We start from the raw sequence: 6,669 nt of genomic DNA on the forward strand, positions 1-6,669 counted from the left end.
ACTGTAAAATGTTAATAATGCATTTGTAAATGTATTACAAAGAATAGGATCTAGAATCAACCTCATTACTTATACTGATGTAAAGTTATTACCAAAAATTTTAATACAATTTAATGAAACTTGAAGACATATTTCAATATTTGAAAATAGGTTAACAAAATTGTTCACTGGATTACTGGAGCAGTATAAAGTTTATATGACCTAGGAGCCGGGGACATGTCTCAGTGGAATAAGCGCTTCCCTGGCAAGCACAAGGGCCTGAGTTCAATCCCCGGTTCTGAAAAAAAAAAAAAAAGTTTATATGTCCATATTTCTGAAAGTTAACTTGACAAAGTTGAGAAAATAAATGTACTCTTACTTTATTTTTTATCATGAAGTCTTATTTTTCATTTTTTATTGTTCTATTTTAAAGAGTTAAAAACAGAGACCCAGTCCTAGCCCAGGCCTGGTGAGTGTGTGGGAGAGCTGCCCGCTACCCTGCAATGGCGGGACCTACTACTGGTCCCAGCCCAGGCAAAGCGTGGGTGAGAGCCTCTTCCACCCACTTAGGATGTCCCCTCACCACTCCGCAGACCTCCTCCACGCCCAACTGTCGATTAGGAATTTCTGCCAGGTTTTGGGAACCCCCAGACCCAGTCCTAGCCCAGGCCAGGAGAGTGTGTGGGAGAGCTGCCTCTTCCCTTACTCCTCCTTGTCCTCTCCATGCTCAGCTCAGGCATGGCATACAGGCCGGGGTGCAACCCTGCAGCTGCAATCCCTGCAGAGAGTATCGAGGATAGAACCATCCAGCTAGTCCAGGAGCAGAAAATCTGGCCAGAGGGGCACAACAGGTTCACCCCAAAGGGCAGCAGCAGGAAGGTGCTGAGCAAAGCAGCCAGACCCAAGCCAAGTACAGCTGGATAAATCCAAACTTTGTAGATCTGACCCTGAACTTCAGTATGTGCTAAGGTTATAACAGCAATGAAGATCTACAACAAAAGTCAGAAGACAGTGCTACACAAAATGACGAGAAGGAACAAAACACAAACTCAGAACCCAAGCCCACCCATAACAAGTGCAGAGGACACTAACACAGAACAAATTGGGAATCACACAGATGAAAGCAAAGAATCAATGGCTTCTGAAATAAAGAAACAGCTGCAGAAAGGTATGGAGGAACTCAGATTGGAAATAAAAAAAAGAAATCCCTGAATTAATAACATCTGCAGTAAAGAATCAAATGCAAAAACATATGGAGGAAACCCAATGCCCAACCAGAACAAGTGCAGAGGACACTAGTTCGGCTCAAATGTATGAATTAATAGCATCAATAGTAAATAAGCAACAGCAGAAAGTTATAGAGGAACTCAGAGTGTAATTCTTTTCTGAAATAGAAAAAGAATTCTCAGAACTCATAGCATCTGAAGTAAAGAAGCAACTACAGAAACATAGGGAGGAAACCCAATCTGAAAAAAACACAGCAGTAAAAGAACTTATAACTGCTTCTAAAGAAGACATTGATTAAAAAAAAAGAGGAGATTAGAAAAATGACGGATTCTTTGAACAAGCAATACGGGAAAGAAATAGATCGCATGAAGCAGAGTCAAAGAGATATAGAGGAAATTAAACTCTCAATCACAAACTTGCAAAACCGTTTAAGTGAAAGTGAAGACAGAGTTTCAGATCTTGAAGATGCTGGTGCGGCTAGTGAAAAGGTAAGAAAGGATCTCTTAAAAACAACAAGGATGTAGGAAGATTAATCCATCACATGCAAGATGATGCAAAGATGAACAATGTGAGACTAATAGGCATCAATGAGAAAGGAGTCAATACAAATGACATTAAAAAAAATATGGGCAGAAGTAATAGCAGAAAAGTTCCCAAATATGAGGAAACAATCTGACATTCAGGTAACCAAAGCATACAGAACACCAAGTAACCTCAACCCAATGAAAAACACACGAAGAAATATAATACTCAAGATCCCAGAAATTCAGCACAAGAATAATATACTGAAAGCCACTAGAGAAAGGAAGCAGATCAAATTCAAAGGAAAACCCATCAGAATTATGGCCAACTTCTCTTCACAATTCATGAAGACAAGAAGAGCATGGAGCAGAGTACTTCAAGTCCTGTATGAAAACAAATTCCAGGCCAGACTACTATATCCTGCAAAACTCTCTTTCTAGTTTGATGGAGAAGTGAAGTACTTTCATGACAAAGAACAGCTAAAGAATTCCGTAATGACAAAGCCAACCCTACACAGCTACTGAAAGATGTTCTAGAGAGGGACCAAAATGATCAGAACTCCACAAATGAGATCAGAAGCAAAGAACTAAATAGGGCAAGTAATTAAACACAAGAGAGAAAGTAGTAAACGACAACAGGTAAATAACATGTCAATCGTAAGTCAATATATCTTAATTCTAACCATCAATGTAAATGGACGCAATTCACCAATTAAGAGAAATAGACTGGCACAGTGGATTAGGAAATAAAATCTAACAATATGCTGTATACAAGAAACACAACTAACTCATAAAGACATTCGTAGGCTGAAAGTCAAAGGATGGACATAATACTACATGCCCCAGCAACTCAGAAAAAAGCAGGGGTAGTAATCCTATTCTCAGACAGTCTCAACTTCAAACCAACAATGATCAAGTGAAATAAAGAAGGCCAATATATACTGGTTAGGGGAAAAATTCAAGAGGAAGAGGTAACACTCATAAATATTTATGCACCAAACATGGCAGCACCCAACTATATAAGGCAAATCTTAATGGACATGAAAAATCAAATATCCAATACCACAATTTTAACAGGAGATCTTAACACCCCCTTATCTCCAAAAGATAGGTCAACCAGACAAAACCTTAGCAAAGAAATAACAGAACTGAACCAGAGTTTGAAACAAATGGACTTGGTGGACATATACAGAGTGTTCCACCCAAACACAGCTGAATACATATTTTTCTCAGCTACACATGGGTCATTTTCTAAAATAGACCACATATTGGTCCATAGGTCATGCTTAAGTATATGTAAGAAAACAGAAATTATCCCATGCACATTATCTGACCACAGTGCAATGAAATTGGAAATAAATGATAAAAGAAACCCAAAAAAGGAGTAAAAACAAATAGCAGAAACAAAGACAAAACAGAGTAACAAGCAACAGTACAAATGATACAGTGTTTCAAAACAAGAATGAAAATGTAACAATGGTTGTCACATTACATACTTTCATCTTCAAATCTGTTGTTCAGAGCAATAGATACAGATTCATCAGAAATAAGGAATTTTTAAGAATAGGAGTATATTGATGACCCAGGATCATGCATTTTACATTAATAGAAATTACCCCTGGTGCTCAATACAGTAACTAGGGCATTTATTCAAATGCTTCTAATATTCTACTGGAAAGTTCTGTCAGTACATTTCAAGAAAAGAAAGAACAATAATATAACGATTTAAAATTCATGGTGCTGGGAAGATAGCTCAGTGGCATAAGTGCCTGCATGGCAATGTCCTGAGTTCGATTCCAGATACCAAAAAATTTGAAATAAAACAACAGAATAAAATAAAATTTATGGAGGCAAAGTGATGGAGGGAGAGGCTAGGGCAGGAAAAACAAAATGGTTAAAAGAGAATTAAGTCCTGTTGTACATACATGTCAAATTCCCATGAACGTAAATAAGGTTTTTCATAAGTTACCAACTTTTTTTTTTTTAATTTTATTTATTTGTATGTGTGTGTGTGTGTGGCCAGCTCAGCCCACCAGGGGGCGGAGTTGGCTGGCATGTGGTGCTGGGGGATTGAACCGTGGTCCCTGTGCTTTGCTAAGCTTGTTCTAGGTAGGTGCTTTAGACCACTGAGCCATCTCATCAGCCCCAGTTACCAACTTTTGATTACGTAAGTGAGTTAGTTTTATGGTACATATGACAGATCACCTACTTACAGAAGAATAGCAGGTATATATAGAGAAACTTCAAAATGTTTATACTGAGCACATATAAGCCACATAAAACTGCAATAATTTAAAAGGAAAGCTATGCACGAACATAAACAATAATGCTGCTGTGAGTAAAAATTATAGCTATATAGTAGGATAACTTTAAAAATTCTGAAATACTTTTGTGATAGTATCTAAAAACCTATGAACATTTCCCAAATGTTCTTTGTTATTTCCCAAATAAGTCTTCTTTTACAAAGGAAGACTTATAAATAAATAGGATGGTATGTGATATTTCTGGAAAATAGCACTATTCATGTATAGCTACAATCCTGTCCAAATTATAATACTAAAAACTTCAAAGTTAAACCTTGAAACTTATACAATTCCTGCTTCTTTATCAAATTTACACATATACTATAATATTAAGTCCCTATATAGAAAATTGTGATCCAATAATTGGCAACTAAAACAACAGGAAGAAAAAGATTTTTTTTAATAAGGAAATGAAATCTAGTAACAAGTTCAAATTTTGAAGAAAAGGATGAAGATCTATGTCTTAACTTGATTTCTCTGTTAGGCTTTAAAAAAATAGACATGTAGACTACATGTTAGGTACACAAATAAGAGAATGTGGTTCACTCTTAATCCTTGTGCCTTTGTTTCTGTCACATGGGGGTGCTCCATCAGCCTTGGCTAAGTATTCCATGCTTTACAGGTTCTAAAATTGCCTGAACATTCTCTGATCTGAGAAGTATTGGCAGGGACATAGGGAGAAGGCATTGGCAGCCTTTATTGGCTTGTTCTTCATTGAAATTGTGTGATTCTTTTTGAATCTCTAAACTCTAAAGGCATGTAAGAGACTCTGAATAGATCAAGTGTTCCAAACTACTAGGGAGACACTTCTAGATGTTCTATGTCCTGCTTTATGTCTAGGGATTACATGCAATGAAGTCGAATGGACACTGACCTGGATCTTTCCAAATTTTAAGTCCTAGGCTTCCGTATCCCAGGGCTAAAGAATGGTTCCAAGGCCTTCATGCTAAGCTATGTCCTCAGCCCTTTGAATTTATTTATTTTGAGACATAAGCTAGTTCAGTCATTATTCATATTGACAGGTGAGTATGACAAGTAGGCTACCCTTGAACTTCAGGTTGTTAGTTGACGAGGTGGCAGTGGCATAGAAATTGACATTAAACTCAAATTTCCCCTAGGGTAATCTAAATTCCATATAATAACAAATAAATCAGTTATGAATGTAATTATTATTGATCAATAACAGTAGATTAGTTAATGGAGAAAAAGCTTATAAATGTTATTGAAATTAACTAATTTAAAACCTAATAATAAATAAAGCAAAACTTACTATTAAAATAAAACTTAGAGCTGGGGAGATAGGTCAGCAGTCTAAGTGCCTGCCTGGCAAGAACAATGACCCGAGTTCAATCCCAGGCACTGCATGCTATGCCAGCCCCAGAGCGCCAAGTGCGTTGAGCAGGCCCCAAAACCATGTGTGGTGGCACATGCCTGTAATCCCATCATTGAGGAGGCTGAGGCTGGAAAATTGCTACAAGTCTGAACTGCATAGCAAGACCTTGTCAAGTAAATAATTAATTATTTAATTAAAAATAAATAAAATAAAATAAAACTTAATTTATCAAGCTGATATATAACTACTATAGACATTAAAAGAGTACGAGAGTGTAGGCAGCTAACACTCTTAATCCTAGAAAATTTTACTTCAAAGAAAACTTTCTTATTTTAGTGCTGTTACTCAGAACATTTTGAGTTATTTACACATAAAAATTTAAAACTAAACTTTAAAAATCATATTTGTATGTCAAATAAATATTAAAATATTTATATGATATAAAACATAATTTAAAATAGAGAATAGTAATCATTATTAAGAAGAGAGTCAGCCAACCTATTAATTTCTTAATGATTTTTACTCCCTATACAACTTAGATAGGAAAAATAATTATGTGTTCTGACTTCTAAAAACATTGAAAATAATTATTTTTCCAGGTACTATTAGAAAGAAAGTATGGAAAATTTTCTATGATGGTAAGTATGTGTTTGGTTAGTTAATGGTATTTATTAATTAAATACGAAAGTGAAAATATATGCAGTCTAATAGGTCACTGTATTCCCTTGAAAATTTAAATGACAATTTTGTAGTGTAATTTTCTTTTCTAAAGCAATAAAATTCTTATAATCAAACTCAAGGAGCAGTAGTTTTGGCACTGCTTTCTAGTAGATTCTAGAGTAAAATTCATCAATTATTCAAAACAACCATCAAATATGTGCATAGATTTAAACTCTACCACACAGTGAAAATGTGCTTTTGAAATAAGACTCCCTGGAAATATCAATAAAATAGCGGCAGATGAAGAAGAGCAAAAGGTGTCAAGCTTCTTCTGGAAAATTCTCTTAATTGGGAAAAACTATTATACATATCCAATGACTACAAATTTTTAATCACACAAAATTAGCTTTTTCTCTTGTGTTGCATAACATTTCTTGCCATGTAGCTAACATCCCTTTGTATGCATTTCAGTAATTAAGAACATATATACCTGCATCTACTTCTAATAGCTTTGTTTCTGCTTTCATAGAGCACTTAGTTCCAGATTTGTAAGAAAGATAGAATACTGCTCTAAAAGTAAATGTGTCAATGAAAAATTGTTTCCTATGTGCAATGAGAAATCAATTTACCTGTAACTATGTCATTA

The sequence above is a fragment of the Octodon degus genome, unplaced genomic scaffold, assembly GCF_000260255.1.
Source record: "Octodon degus isolate 3935 unplaced genomic scaffold, OctDeg1.0 scaffold00099, whole genome shotgun sequence".
NCBI lineage: Eukaryota > Metazoa > Chordata > Mammalia > Rodentia > Octodontidae > Octodon > Octodon degus.